General features: G+C 45.3%; 1 protein-coding gene across 2 annotated transcripts in view; it reads left to right on the forward strand.

Annotated features, from left to right (window-relative positions):
• Positions 1–16,409, forward strand: part of DPP6 (dipeptidyl-peptidase 6) — a 528,921-nt gene that overhangs the window by 319,158 nt on the left and 193,354 nt on the right. The window lies entirely within an intron of this gene.

Raw genomic sequence — 16,409 nt, forward strand, 5'->3', positions numbered from 1 at the left:
TTTGCTGTCACTGCCACGGCTCCCTCGGTTTCACATCAGATATTGTCATGGATTCTCACTCCAACTGGCCGAACGGAGGCGTTTCTGTGAGTGGCGGGGACGGTGCCGGGAGAGGGCCCTGAGCGGCGGTGCTGGACAAGGGCTCTGAAGCTGGTGCTCGCGCCCTGGCTGCCCTGCCGGCTGCAGCAGCCCCAGCTTTCCAGTGAAGGATTTGGACAGTGTGATCTCTAGCATCACATGTGTCTAAAACCAGATGGTATTTGTCAGTTGTGTTAGCTTTTGTTCACAAGATCGTACACATTGTCCCTCGCAGAAAGTCCTCTGGCTCGGAGATCAGCTAAGGGGACTGCCGGATGCCGGCCACCATTTTCTTCTGCATCTTCAAGCTGATTACCTAAACCTGCATTTCTAAATCTTTCTTTTCCAAAAATGGCAATGCAAATGATCATATTTAAAAGCTTGGCTAGGATTCTATTGGATACACTGTCTACTGTCATATGAATGAAGATAGTCTTGTATCTCCCCACAGCACAATTATATTTTCTTGGTCACATATTAATTCCATTGCCTCAAATTGGTTTAAAAAAAACGGGAGTATATAGGCCACAAAACTATTTTAGCTATTATTAAAGTGTCTCTAATGCTACAGACAGATTGCAGAGATTTCAAAAAGCACGTGAAACTGATCAAAGTCCCAGTGTGACAGGAGGAAGTGAGGAAGTTGGGAGCTCACTTTGGCAGAAGGACACCAATCCATCAACTCAACTACGAGGAGATAAAATTCATCTTCCCTCAAAGACGTTGACTCTTACACGAGAAAAAATATGCAATTTGGTAGGAGATTGTTGAAGACCTAAGCGTTCAAGAATGTCTGCGATTGAAGAGGTTTCCGACATCCATCAAATCCTCCTGTGAAACTGACCGTCACACACCTACAGAACACCCTCCCTGCCTTCCTCTGATGACGGTAGCCCAGTGCCCCACGCACACTCCCACCACCGGGGGAAGGGGATGGAACCGCTCAGTGTAGCCTTACAGAGTGGTCATTGTCTGACCATTTTATGGTCAACAGGAAAAGGACATCATAACATGACCCCGTGTGAAGGTCTCTTTCTACCATACCTGCTGGCTCTTCCCCTATGATCCCGTGGGTATCCCTCAGCATGCAGATTTGTGCCTCACCATCTGCTGTGGAGCTAGGCCAGGCACTGTAGCAGAGCGAGCCCCGCATAGCCCTGCCTTCGGGGAAGGCTCGCGGCACACAATTGCAAAGGGAGGATTTGCAGTGCGTGTGTGTGCCTGCACACACATGCATGGTCATGCACACTTTAGAATTAAGTCTAGAATGGTCCTGTGGGACAACTGACTTTTCTCCCATGTCATGCTCCCTTGGGGACAGGGGTAGGGACAGGTGATTATGGAAATTATCGTGTTTCATCTCTTAAAGATTAGGCAGCAACAAGACAAAGTAAGTGTCAACTTCTCAGAGAAAGCCTCCTGACATGTGCCCCCAACACACACACTCTGTTAGGGGGCTGTCTTGCGGCTTCCAGGCCTCCCCGTGCAATCTTCCGTTACACACAGTTCCTCACTTCCTGTAGCAGGTCTGTCTCCTTGGTTAGGTGGCCTTTTTGTCTCATCAGTCAGTCTTTTCCATCTCTGTGTTCTGTAGCAGCTAGCACAATGCCTGGTGCTCGGTAATTATCTGTTGAGGTAAGAAATGAATGCATAAACAGATTAGTTAATGAGTTAATATATTCTTGAGGTCCCAGACCACTTAAGCATGAAATAATTGGTGGAGGGAAACAGCCGGAATCTGTGTGTGTGTCTAGGAGAGAGCTAGAGGTGAGGGAAATCTGACTTCCTTTCTGCTCAAGGAAGTGAATGTTCAGTTAAGTTTCAGTTGCTAATACTTGGGTCTAGTACCAAAGGTGCTAATATGTTCACGGAATGTTTGAGTTTTTAAACTTACGTGAACTTTGGGATTTTTATTGTACCTTGTGCTGGACACAGAGACAACATGGCTCATAGCTGAGAGCGGGCCCTGTGTGTGGAGCAGGGGCTGACGTGCTCTGTGAGGGAGTGGGTGGTGCAGTTTCGGCCTCTGCAGGCCACGTGGTCTCTGTCACAGCTACTCATCTTTGCTGCTGCAGCACAGACGCAACTGAAGACAACATAGAAATAGTGGGTGCAGCTGTGTTCCAGTAAACTTTATTTACCAGCACAGGTGGCTTGGCCTGTGGGCTCTAGTTTGCCGATCCTGTTATAGGGGATCCTATGCTCTCTTGGTTGTCCTTAGCTGGGGAAGCCTGACCCCAGGACCACCGTCTGATCGCAGGTACTCCCCACGCTGCTCTATCTGTGGAGGAACCCGCAGCCCAGGAGCAGGCCGTGCAAACGCTGTTCCGTTAAGCGATGGCACGCAGCAAATCCCCCGTTGCCATTTTATTGTAAAAGTAAACATTGCTCCCTAAAGTCAACCCAATCTAATTATAGTGAGTCAGACTGAAGTGAGCAATTCTCCCTGGGGAGCAGAGAACAGCTGCCATTGGAGCTCACCACAGAGCTTCCTGGGCATCAGACCTCCCGTGCTGAGTGGCTGCAGCGACACCTTTGCTCGGAGCCGCAGGTCACAGGAGGACGGCACAGGGCACCGGAGTGGGGCAAGGGCGTTTTCTTCCAGTGCTCCTCTGCTGTCTGCAGTTGGTGTCTCTTACCCTGTAGAGTAGGTCGTCTCAGACCTTCAGATCATCTTCTCAGCGCAGCGTGGGAGGAGAGGGAGAAGCGTGAGGCGGGACGTCCCTGATCCGCCAGAGTCCGCTCGTGGCAGCGCTGGTTGGAGCTGTGGTTGTTCACAGCGGATGATCAGTTTGTTTCCAGAATGTTTGCTGAAAGCCCAGAACATGAAACAGAAAATGCATTTGGCCAGAGTAAATAGGATTAAGAGAGAAAATATATGTAAAATGTTTAACACGGCATCTCTCCCTTGCCCCCCACAAACAGTAGTGACCGGTAAACATAAAGATTCACTTTCAAGCACATGTTATTTCACAGTCTTTGTACTTCACCTCGCTACCTGTTATCCTCGTAAGCTGAATCTCTGCCTAAGCCGAGACCTCCTCTAGGTTTTCTTTCTTTGATCTTTTCTGGAAGTCCTGCTCTCCCTGTGTTTGTCTATTTATGTGAGGTTTTGTCTCTGCTAACCTAGAATACAACTAAATTGTCCAGTTGAGAAATATCCATTTATTTCCTTATATATCAGTCTGATAGAAACATTTCTTAAAAACACACAAATTTTGAGGACAACTGCAGTGGCCTTCTCTGTTCTTAAGACACACACTCGGAGTTAAATTCATTCGCTTCAGGGCGCATTAGTAAGCTAATGTGCAAGCTTAGGGAACTTATGTGAATTTGTTGCATAATAATGTTTTCCTTTGGAAACAAGTGCTGTGGAAATTTTTTCAAATAAGACTGCACAGCATCAGACACCATTAAGAATTCAAGGCTGGAATCTCTGCTGGTACACTCGGAAGATCAGAGACAAAGCAAATGGGTCTCTCTTTGGTTGGCTTGAGACCACGATGGTGATAAATGAACAGCTTTGAAAAGGATATTTAATAAGTCCTTTGGGAAATCGTCAATGCAGAGACAGCTCCAGAAAGTGACAGATGAAGAGCCAGTAGAGTATTAGACAGGAAACCTACAGAGCAGGGGCTGGAGCTGTCCTCGGGGGACAGCGCTCCCAGAGGAGCAGGTGGGGTGGTCACGGGACCGAGTTCTCCCCAGCTGTGCTTTCCTGCGTGCAGAGGGAGCCCACTTCCTCAAGCCCTGAGCAGAAGGGTTATGGGATGAGCACCCATGAGCCACTGTCCTGGGTCTCCCCTGGGACAGGAGAATAAAACTACGTGCACGTACCAAAGTGAGAGCATTTAAGCTAAACTTTATGAAGAACTGCCTTGATTATATGGCTTTTTAGACCCTAGAATAGTTTTCCGTAGAAGATCACAAAATAATTTATCAGGGAAAGTCAAGGAAACTTCATTTAAACACGGACTTCGGTGGGGGGGGGGAACCAAGGGCAACACACGTAACCTAAACGTATGTACACCCATAATTTGCTGAAATAAAAAAAATAAATAAAATAAATAAATAAATAAATAAATAAGCAGTTAAGATGGCAACTCCCTTGACAGGGTCTTGGGGGCAGGTCAACCAGACTCCCAAAGATGCTCCCAGCTCCTGGAGTCCTGTGGAATGACGGATGTGACCCATGACTGCTGTGGCGGGTCAGCCAGCTGAACATGACGGGCCCCGACGGCCAGTCCTTTCGTGGCGCACGTTGTGCCATTCAGTTGTATCCACTCGTTTGTTTACTGTTTGAGTCGATTCTCACCAAACACGCCCTGTGTTCTGGGCGCTCTGGTGGTTCCTGGAGACCCTGGAGGAAGACCTGGTCTGCTTCCTCGCTGGCTTCACACTGATGGCAGGGCCACCTGTTCGCACACCAACTCGCTCTTGGCAACTGCGACTGCTTCCTGTTGCCTTGCTTCCTTGTAGGGTGACCCTCAGAACTGTCCCTGAGCCTCCCTACTGTCATCTCCACCCATGCCGCCCCAGCTTCTGTGTCGTCTCTACAGCAGGGGAGACAGGAGAAGGGTCACTGCCCTATGTGTACGATGTTCTTGTTTTAACCGAGACCCTTGGATCCTTGAGTCTCGACAAAATGATGCCACCGGGAGCAAAGCCCTCCAGACAGGTCACCATCTAAGTGGTCATCGCCAGACTGCTTAACCCACAGTGCGTTGGGACGATCCAGCTGTCAGCAAAACGTCTCACCTGACCCTGGAGCCTGGCCTCCCTTGGAGGACTCACTGGACCACCTGTGATCACAGTTGGCCCCTGCCAGCCCCTCCGTTGGGCATGTCTTCGGGGGTCCCAGCCACCCCTCATCATGGCCTCCTGCACCTGTGCTCTCTGCCTTACCCTCACAGACACCCTCGCCCAGTCCTGGGCCACCCCTGCCTCAGTGATCGTGCCACTCTCCTAGGCCCGTGGAGCGGCCTGTGGCGCTCTGATGGTTGAGCCCATTCTAAGGAAACTAGTTCAACTAATTCATTTTTCTTTCTAATATGGCAACAGCAAAAGAGAGCTAGGGCCTGACTGCGCCCATTCGCAAGCATCCACAAGTGATCAAGCACATGTTTCCTCCTCCCAGGACTGCGTTTCGACACAGTTTTCTGTGAGTCAGTGAAGGATTCAGAGGAAACTAAGCTGAAGGTTTTTCACGCTTTCTCTGGACTACTTCATGGCATTGAGTTTTCTGCCTCAAAGAAAAAGAATTTTTTAAAATAGTCTATTAAAGTTGTAAAAATCTGTGCTTCCAAAATGTCAGTGATTCAACCTGAGATACTAGAGGAAGAGATTGTTCTTGAAACACCAAAATGCCTTGTTCAGTGGGACGAAAGGACAAGTGACAACAGGCCTGAGGGACGATGCCCTTGCTTCATGCATCTCTGCGTGTGGGTGCCTGCGGACAGGTTCCTGGCGTGGAGAGAACCATCAGATTTCAGTGTGGCAGCAAAGTGTGGCCAGGAGGGCCACGCAGGTGGCACTGCCATGGCAGCGCAGAACCAGCACAAGGGACTCGGGCAGCCGGCAGCTGGCGGAGAGGAGAAGGCGGGAAGCCACCAGCCAGTCAGCCCTGCGAAGCGGAAGCCCCGTGGAGAAGCTCCGTGGTGGTGTCACGAGCTACCTCAGCAGGCCCAGAGTCTGAAGGTTCCAGTTCTGGGCCTTACAAGGGAAAGATTTTTATTTTGTCTGTTTTGTTTTTCAAGAGTCATTCAAATAGAAGCTTCGAAGTCAAAAGGGCCAGACTCAGACCTCGTTCTGACACTTAACTAACGCATGACCTTGATTAAGATAACTTAATCTTTCAAAGCCTCAGTCTCCTCATCTGTTAAATGGAGGTAGTAATGCCTACCGTGTAGGCTCCAGGGTGGATTAAGTTGATCTACTTAAAGTAACACCACGGAGCCATGTGTAACAAAGTACTCAACACAACGGCTTTAGTTGCTGCTGCTGTTATTAACCAACTTAATGAACATGTAGAGAATAGGAAGAAAGGCAAGAATTCCGTGCAGGGAAAGCGAGATGTGCGTCAGAAGGTGAGTCAGGCTGCCCTTGGTAAAGCAGGGAATCTCAGGATAGAAAACAGAAGCCATGTGGGCGTCCAAAGGGCTCAATGATAAGCTGGCCAAAGTGTCATTGCCATCCCAGGGCACTCGTTTGGACTCACATCTTGCTCTTCTTCAACTCTTAGGGAGTGAGGGATGTTCAGAAAACATCATCAATTTCTATTCCTCGAAGTCTTCAGCTCCCCATAAGTTTTCCAGTATCTGTGTCTTTGGAAAAAGCTGTTACCAGTTGACAGCAACTGCCCTACTCTGCAGCCACCCCAGCAGTGATCCCTTGAACAGAGAGACTGTGCTCCTTATAAAAAGCCTGGTGTCCTCCTGCTTCCCGCACCACCCTCCTGCCAGCCAGATCTCCAGCCCAGGGAGCCGCCAGTGGTCAGCAGCTCTCTTTCCCTCCTGGGCAGCTGCCAGGCCAGAGCAGAAACAGCCGAGCGGCCTCTGCCACGCCACAGCCGTGCTCAAGGGCACTGTTGCTCACCCACCCTGCAGCACGTAACAGAGGGGGCAGGGAGCACTTCATCGAAGGTGACAAATCCAACGAGGGGAGAAAGATTGATCTTTCCAGCAAGAGGAGATTATTTAATGAAATGTCGTATACATGGAGAGGACCAGACGGAAGTGACATCCCATTAATAACTTATAAAACCCTCTAATCAGTTTGGGTTAATTTGGTATTCATTGTAAAAACATTCATCATGGGCACCGAAGTCCGTGACAGTAGCCAAGAAATTAATATTGCAGGGATGGAAATCGCCTTATGTATCCTCAAATAATGGATGGAGACAGTTTGGTGAGTGATTTGTTAGCTCCACCAAGGGTACCCTTCAAATTTAACACAATATGTCATCACTCCACGGCTCTGTGGGGCTAAATCACTCTCATATTCACTTGCACGCTAGTAAATAAGCTGAGTTTTCGGTAACTGACGTGCATGGACGGGGTAGCGCAGCAGAGCGACCTGGTGATCATAGTTAAGGAGCTAGGTGACTAGGAAAGAGTGATGTGGGCTTTGCCTGCTGGTGACAGCCTCCCCCAAGACACAGGGATTTCAAACCACAAAAGCAAACTCATAATTGTGGAGTGATGGAGGAAGAGAGAGAGAAAATGTACACGGTAGATCATGACGCAGTGGAGTCCTTTTTAAGACTTTTGTCATGCTGTATGAATAAGGGGAGGGGCGTATGCGAAAATTTGTTTTAAAACAATATGAAAATATGTAGTAAGAGTCATAAGGACGTTCCTATACTTCAGCACAGAAATCTCTTTTAAGGAGAAGCCAAAGGCTATATAAACAAGCACATTCATAACACTGTTATCCATAATAGTAATTTTTAAAAGCTGGAAATATTCTAGTGTTTATGGGAAAGCATTTGGTAAATTACAGCATATCAATAGAAAGAACTACTATACAACCATTAAAGTTATGATTAGGAAGACCAGGTAAACACATGGACGTATATCATCTATTAAACAATAGTAGGACTAAGAATGAGCTGTTTGGGTATGTTTGCATATGGGAAAGGACTGGAAAGTGATATATTAGTCAAAATAGTAATTTCAGTCTGGCCAGACTTACGGACATTTTTCCTGCTTGTAAAAGTTTCTTGGATACAGCAACGTTATATCTTCTTTAAAAATTGAAAAGAAAATTTGTTGTCAAATAGGCAGAAACACGTGCTCCAGCCGTGCCAAGGGTGGAGCAGGGATTTCGCAGGGGATTCAGCAGCATGAGCCGCGCTCACCCGCCACCGTCCTGGTGCCTTTAGTTCTGTTGATTTCAAAGCTCCATTACAAACCCTTCAGAGAGATTTTCTGGAGCTCACTTTTTAAAATTAATATTATTTTTAATTGAAAAATCATAGTTGTATACATTTACGGGATGCAAGGGGAGTATAATCAATAATCATGTATACTTCAAAATAACCAAGAGAGTAAACTTCAAAGTCTCACCACAAAAGTGCTAACCAGCAAGGTGAGGACTCACCATTGAGCCAAAGCAAAATTAAGAAAAAGGTGGGCTCAGGGTGGAAACAGGCCTGGCCTGGTTGTCCACACCGTCTGTGAGGATAGACCGCGTCCTCTTCCTCATCCGAGCTTCCTTAATGCAATTGTGACTGAAGCAGTGTATTATTCCTCGTGAAGAATTAAATTAGAAGTGCACCCCGCACCAGCCCTGGCAATATTAGGTTAGAGAGTTTCAGGATAATCTATCAAATAGAATATAAAGGCAGGACCAGAGTTCTACATTAGGAAGAGTGCATTTAATGATAGATTCTTGAGATAATGTAACCAGGCAGTCATAAATTAAAATAGCTTTTTCAGCCATTGGGCGGGGAGGGCTGCAGTCATATCCAAGGCCATGGGCAGACCTACCATTTCCCAATACATGGAGAGAGAAGGTTCCGGACATTGGGAGGTTTGTCCGGTAGCCTGGGGAGGAGGAGAGAGGTCTGCACTCTCTGTGCTGCTAAGAATTCTCCTTGGCACAGGTAATGGGCCTTCGTAGATTGCTTTGAGGATGCTCCCATCTGGGTGGCGGGAGCACCTCTTCATAATCATTCCTAAAATGTTTCACAGTTGGAACATGTCAAAGTGATGGTTCCATCTCCTCGTCTGTGTAGGATCACCCTGACCTTTCCTTCCTCTAAATTGCTGAAATATTGTCAGTCCCACTTATTGTAGCAGTGAATCTTATGCTTTGTTTTATTATTCAACTATTTCACTTCTGAATAACTCTCATTCCCAGACCGAATGCGAGCTGTTCAAGGACAAAGAATGTTGTTCATTACACGTTTATGGCCCGTGGCCCGTTGCTCAGTGTTGAGCAGAGTGTAGGTTCTCCACAAATACTTGTTACATGATATCTAGGAGAAAAAGTAAACTTAAATGTCAGATTTATGGACTTAAGGTCCAAAATTCATGAAAACTGCAAAAACTTGATGTTATAACCTAAAAAATTTAAGATTTATCAGTTTGTCCAGTGATTAATTAACTCAGCACGTCAGACTGTGAGAAAACCACGGCAGGAAGTCTGGATGGCCGAGTCAGACATCTTGTCTTAAAATGGTTGTCGTGCCATGCAAGATCTTAAAACAAAGATGTGTGTTTTCACCAAAAAAGCCTGCCAGGCTCAGGCTAAACTGAGCCAGGGAAAGAACCAGAAAGAGGAGGACAGCGCCCCTGATCCCGTCCCACCACGGCACCAAAGGGATCTTGTTCTGCCCAACGCCCAGGGAGCAGTCCAGCCGCACGGGCCTGTGTTCCTCTCTCCCCTCCAGTTTGGCATGGAGGCAGTCCTCACTCCGATCACCTCTGAGGGTTATTGTCTCCGTCTTGAAACAGCTTGGAGGCAGGGAGGGCACAGGATGGAAAATAACCCGCTCACTTACAACAAGAGCTTTTGGAGACATTTCAGCAGCGCCCGAGTCAATTATTTGCAAATCGTTCCCCTGGAATTTTCTTCAAAGCAGACTTCACAGGATTCCTCCTGCACAGCATCCTGTGAGTCCTGATCGATCACTGTAAATCAAGTCTAAGTACTGGCAAGTGTAATAACTTCATGTTTCTGAAGAACCTCTTTTGACACGGATATCTGTCTGCCCTCTGCTGAGGGTGTTCTCACATCCCACGAGGTTCTGTTTTACTTCCCTGACAGGCGGGGAGCTCGGTGTGTTCCTCATGCTAGGACAGGGGTGGGCGTGAGCACCGAGAATCAATGAGGTGATTTTGGTGGTGGGACCCAGTTTTGTGTCTTTTAGACCGTGAGTTTTTTATGTATATCATGGCTCAAATCGAGTTCAGCTATTTCCACTGTAAAGAACAGTTAGCAAATTAGTGAATTGATTTTTCTGTTTGTTCTTCAATTTGGAAACCTAATCATTTATCTGAATGGCTTTAGTTTTTACAATAATGTCTGCGATGGCCACGAACAGTTGGAATTACGTTTTAATTTCCTTGGCTAGGCCTGATTTAATGACTGTCCGTGATATATGCTGGTAGGCTGAGAGTGCCGCCCACGCCTCCAGCCTGGTCCTCGCTGGGGCTCGTGCCCATCCTGGGCTTGCAGTGCCCGCTGTGTAGCTCCAGACGTGGTTTATCCATAAGCCACTCTCACCATTCTTTCCACCAGACCTCTGTGGCTCTTCTCGCAGTGACCCCTGCTCAAGGAACGGCACCCAGCACCTCCTCAGCTGCCAAGCCAGACACCCGGCACTCTGCTCCTCTTCCTTCCTCGTCCCACCTTGACCACCCCCAAGTCCTGTGGATTCTGCCTTCCTGACATTATTAAAATACTCCTCCTCTCCCCATTCCCACCAGCACCTCACACCTGGGCTCCTATAATAGCTGCCTGCTTGGTTTCTCTACCCCGGATCCAGCTCAGCTCCAGAATGTTCTCCGTTCTGTCGCTGAATGATCTTTGAAAGTGGAAATGCGATCACATCAGTTCCCTACATAAAGTCCTTCCACTGTCTTGCACTGTGTTCAGGACGAAGCCCGACTCCTTTCCCGTGCTTGGCAGAGCCCACCCTCGGGTGCTCCCACTGGCCCCTGCAGCCGCCCGCCACTCCCAGGCTGAGGATGGACAAATGTCCCAGACCTCCTCTCACCTCAAGGCCTCTGTCCTTGCTATTCCTGAAGTCCGGAACACACTCAGTCCCCAGCCCCTCACCTCCAACTCCAGCCTCCTTGGGACGGGGCCAGAGACACTCGGGATGTCCTCCCACCACTGTGCCGTTGCCACTATCACCACTCATCACTCTGTGCTGTCACGACCTGTGTACTTATTTTTCTCCCCCAGCAGACTGTAAGCTCCTCGGGCACAGGCACCTTCTACTCACAGATGTGTTCTCAGCCCCCTTTATGGACCGGACTATTAGTAGACACTGAGGATGTATTAAAAGGCCGAATGAGTGACTCAGTCAATTAAGGCATACCGTTAATCCAAGGTGAAAGCCAGTCACCTTTCTCAATTTAAGCATAAACCCAAGGCTCATCTGTGATATTTTTTTCCACATTTTTACCTATTGTAGAGGATAACTGGCCGTCCATCTCAGGCCATGACTTGTCGCATGCCGGCCCGGAACCTTAACCTTTTCTGCCCCCACGACCTCATGTTCAAACTCAAACTCAGCCAAATTCCAGTCACCCTCCAGATTATAAAAAATTATAACTGCTTGTACATGTATTTATTTAATTAAGCTAATTTTCTCCATGGCCATACAAACTCATATTTTTAAAATTAGCTGAGAGATGTGACTATTTAATAGAATTTGAGTCCTCAGACTGTCCTCTGCAGTCACTGCTCTCTATTTCCCCTAAGTCTAATCACGACAGGACAAGGAGCACGGTGGGCTGCTCGGCGAATTCTGTCTTTTGAATTTCCTGTGTGTCATCGCATTGCAGGATTAGTTGACTCCAATATCTCCCTACCGAAAGGCTCGGAATAATAAAAGAATAAATTAATCAGCCAGTGGAAAAGTAAACTCTCTATTCTAGGCTGATGAAGCATACGTAATGGAACATCTCATTGTTACGTGGAGCTGCCGTCTCCCGCGTCCCTGTTGAATCGTATCTGAACAGTAAATCTCTAATAGCAGAGCCGGCCTGGTAAGCAGCTGCAAGGCCTGCCTTTCCCCTCCCATCTCATAAAGAAACGTGCCAGTGTATTCATAATTTCCCAGTGAGGTGGCAGAGGCTGTAAATCCTTTTTTCCAATAACCCTAATATTTTACTAGCCAAGGGTTCAACAGCCTGGTACACATTTAGTGAAACAAAAGGTTTAAGGTGGCAGATGATTGATTAGAATAATGGTTCTGCACTCAGCTACACTTCGACTTTTGTGAGTACCAATGCCTGGCTGCACACCCAGAGATTGTGGTTTATTTGGACCAGGGTGGGGCTTGGGCATGGGGGTGTTTGAAAGCTCCCCAGGGGCTTCTGACGTGTAACTGCGTTTGAGCATCGCTGGTTTAGATGCCTGTGGGCAGGGCCGGCTCCGGCTGACCTCTATAATAAACTTTGGAGCTTCAAGGTCACAATGCCAATGTCATGACAAAACACAGAATCTGTGAGATTATGTTTTTAATCTCCAGTCCTATAACCAGGGAATGTGCTGCATATAAAATTGCTGGTCATTAAAACATTCCCGGGGAGACCATTGCTTCCCAAATGCAGCTGTGCTCGCGTAGACCGATGTGCGCTGCCAGGCGGCGGCCAGCTCCGCTGCAGCTTGCCTTGGTTCCAGCCAATTCAATTCAAAGTTAAGATCAGGATGTTATAAAATTGTTGTTTTCTTCTTCTTTGAACCCTAGGTGAGGAGTCACTGCCCACACTGATAGATGTTTTATGCAATATTGATCATTTTAGTATGATTTTTCTCTGGTCAAACCTGTAAGCATTAAAGCATACTCAACAGACAGCCTGTTAGAATGGACGCACTGGGTTTCAGACAGCAAGTCTCAAGACATAGCTTCACAGGTTGGGACATAATAACTAATGACAAAAGCGACCCTTTACATAAGGCTTACGGTGTTCCCACCACCATGCTAGGCATTTGGCGTGTATTGTCTCTTTGGCTCACAATATCTCCATGCAGAAATGAGAAAGTGGAAATTCAGAACATGGAGGTAATTTGCTTTATGTCACATATCAGTGATGGTGTCGGAACTGGAACTAGAGTAGAACCATCCCTGCTGCTTCCTTTGGCCCAAACTCTAAGTCTGAGCTCGGCGTCCTGAAGAATGACTTCCCTCAAGACCAAATGAGTTCATGTCTACAAGAAGTCTTTTAAACTACAAGGAAATCTTTTAAATGCCCTGCAAAAAACAAGTATTTTTATTACTGTGAATGGTGACATTTGTATTCAAGGCTACCTGTAAGAATTTTTCTTTTTTTTTTTTTTGCAATATACAGAAACTGGATGTCTCCTGATACAGCCTGTGGTGTAATTACTCTAATGCCCTTATCTTTCCCCCTTCTGAGAATCCTAAAAGGATATGAAACATTGACCTAACTGATATTTCCATCTAAAATCTTTGTCGGTTCCATAAATGAGCTGTCAGAGCCCCAGAGCAGATCCTGGACCCCAGAGGAGTAAACTTTCCCTCCTGTGGGAGAATGGTCGTCAGTCCAGGGCAGCATTACACCTGAGTGCCTGCAGAGCCCTTTGAGAGGACGATGACACAAACAAGCTTTACGTGTCTCCTTCCCGAGGGAGGGACCTAAGCATTTACTTTTCTGGTTTTCTATATTTAACTATTTTTTTTCAGATGCATTTTTATATGTGAACGAAATATTTTATCAATAAAGAATAGTGAAATGAACAGGCACACACCCTCCACTCGGTGTGAGACGTAGAGCTTTCCCCAGACTTCGACAGTGGTCGTCCGTGGAGTCCACCCCGCTTGATTCCCTCCACCAGACGAACCACTGCTCCAAATTTACTTAATTCTTCCCTGCTGTTTGAGCAAAATAGTTTTACTGCGTATTTATGAATCCCCAAACAATATACCATTCGTATTTTTAACTTTATATAACTGGTTCCATGCAGTGTATGTACTACCGTTATTTGATATTAGTGCTCAACATTGTCCATGACAGTCATGGGTGTGGCCACGTTAGCTGTAGCGGAATCTTTTCAATGCTCTGTGACGGTCCCTTATGCAGATGCATCATAACACGTTCATCGAGTCTCCTGCTCGTGGATGTGTAGGTCATTTCCGTTTTTTAAAATGTATTTACAGTGTTGCTGTGTGGTTTGTTCATGTTCACTGATGGACATATGCCAGAGTTTCTGCAGGTTTTACTTTGCATATGTTTCATTATTAACGAGGTTGAACATTTTTGCATAGGTGTGTTTTCCATTCATGTTACATCTTCTGTAAAACACCTGCTCGTGTCCTTAAACCTGTTATTCTTTTGGGTTGTTTGTCACTTTCTTATTGATGAATACAGTTTCTTTATGTGTTTCAGACTCTAATTATTTGTCAATTATTTCCAAAACATTCTCTCATTTTACAACTTATCTTTTCTCTCTCAGTTTAATATACTTTGGTAGGAAAAGATGTCAGTTTCAATGAAATGTATTCATTTATGGTTTGCATTTTTATGTCTTCTTAAAGAAAGTCTTCGCTACCCTGAGGACATAAAGACGTTCTCCTATATTATCTTCTAACATTTTTGTAACTTCATCTTTCACAGTTATGTCTTTAATCCAGCTGAAATTGATTGTTGGCGTAGGGTGTGAAGCATATTCACAATTATTTTTCCACAGAAATGGAATAACCGATTGTCCCAGAACCATTTACTGAAAAAGTCTTTCTTTCCTTACTGATCTTTAGCACCTCTGCCGTTTATCAAATTTTTGTGCATGAATGGATTTGGTTTCAGACTTTCTGTCATATTGCGCTGATCTTTTGTCTATCAGTGTAACAAAATCGCACATTCTTAATTACTATAGCTTTATAATAGGTATGACACTTGGTGCAGCTAGTCCTTCAAACACATTGTTCTCGAAAGTGTCTTGGCCATCTTTGGCGCTTTGCATATGTAATATATATGCGTGTGCACACATGCATACACGATTTAGAATAAGTTTGTTCAGTTCTTTTAAAAACACTTTTGGGAGATTAGTTTGAATTGCATTAAACTTATACACCAATTATCGAGAATTTATAAACTTCAGCTGTTGAATCCTTCAATATGTAGTATAGTTCCCAATTTATTTACTTTTTGAAAGACTTTTAAAATATTTGCTCCATTAATTTTTTTTCATAAATTGCTTGCAAATCTTATTTAAATTTATCCTTAAGTGTATTCTTTAGATGTTTTTGGTGTATGTTTCATTTTTTAAATGTAATTTTTCTAATTTATGTTTTCTGGTTAATAGAATTGCTCTTGACATTTTACATTAATTTTGCATCCGACAGCCTTGCTAAACTCATTTAATTCTAGTAATTTATCTATGGTTTCTTTTGGATCTTGTATTAAGATAATTATATCCTCTCCAAATAATGAAATTTATTTCTACTTTTTCATCTTTGTCTCTTTACTTTCCTCTCTTACTGTCCTCTCTAGGACCACTGTGTTGAACAGAATGATAATAGTGGGCTGGAAGTGGTGGTTCACGCCTGTAATCCCAGCACTCTGGGAGGCTGAGATGGGAGGATCCCCTGAGCTCCGGAGTTTGAGACCAGCCTGAGCAAGAGCAAGACCCTGTCTCTACTAAAAATAGAAAAAATCAGCCGGGCACAGTGGCGCATGCCTGTAGTCCCAGCTACTCAGGAGGCTGAGACAGGAGGATTGCTTGAGCCCAGGAGTTGGAGGTTGCAGTGAGCTATGATGACGCCAGGGCACTCTAGCCCCGGGCAACAGAGCGAATACTTGTCTCAAAAAAAAGAAAAAAAAAAAAACAGTGGGAATCCAATCCTTGCCTTGTATCTGATCATAAAAGAAATGCTTTCACGTTTTTACCATTTAGTATGAAGTTGCCGTAGGTTTATTTGGAAATGCCCTCAATCAGTTTGAGGAAGGTCATTTCTACTTCTAGTTTGCACTGGGTTTTTGTTTCTTCATTTTATTTTTTTGTTGTTGCTATTGTGGTTTATGTTCTGTTTTTCTTTATTTTGAATGGATTTTGAATTTTATGAAGTGTGTTTTCTGCATCTATGGAGACGATCACATGGGGTTTCTCCTTCAGTCTGTCAGGGTGTGTTACATTGACGGGTGCAGCTGGCTGTGACGTATTTTGTTTTTTATGTATACATTGCTGTGTTTTTTAAAGCAGTATCATCTTCAGGAGTTTTGCATCCGTGTTCATGAGTGAAAGTGAAAAACTGTGGCAAATATTATTGACATAAATCACTTTATTAGAATGGTACTTAAGTAGGTACAAAGAAAAAATTACATACAAACTCATGTAACTATAAAGCCAAATATAATTTACCAATTAACTTCAACAAATCTACAAAACCAACAAATCTACAAAACCAACAAATTTAAGAGCAGCAATATCAGTTTACAGAGCTGATGCTTTACTGAAACTGCGTGGTCATCGACTCACGGGAGTCCTGACTGTCCGTGAACGTTCCTTCCCTCTTAGCGCCCGTGTTCCCGTGTATCATGTCGTGACTTACTTTTCCATGATTTTTCTTCATTTCATCTACCAAGAAACCTTCTTTGGAACCATACGGTGACATCGTTGCTTTGCTTGGCAGG

Source organism: Propithecus coquereli, unplaced genomic scaffold, assembly GCF_000956105.1.
Source record: "Propithecus coquereli isolate 6110/MARCELLA unplaced genomic scaffold, Pcoq_1.0 Scaffold439, whole genome shotgun sequence".
NCBI lineage: Eukaryota > Metazoa > Chordata > Mammalia > Primates > Indriidae > Propithecus > Propithecus coquereli.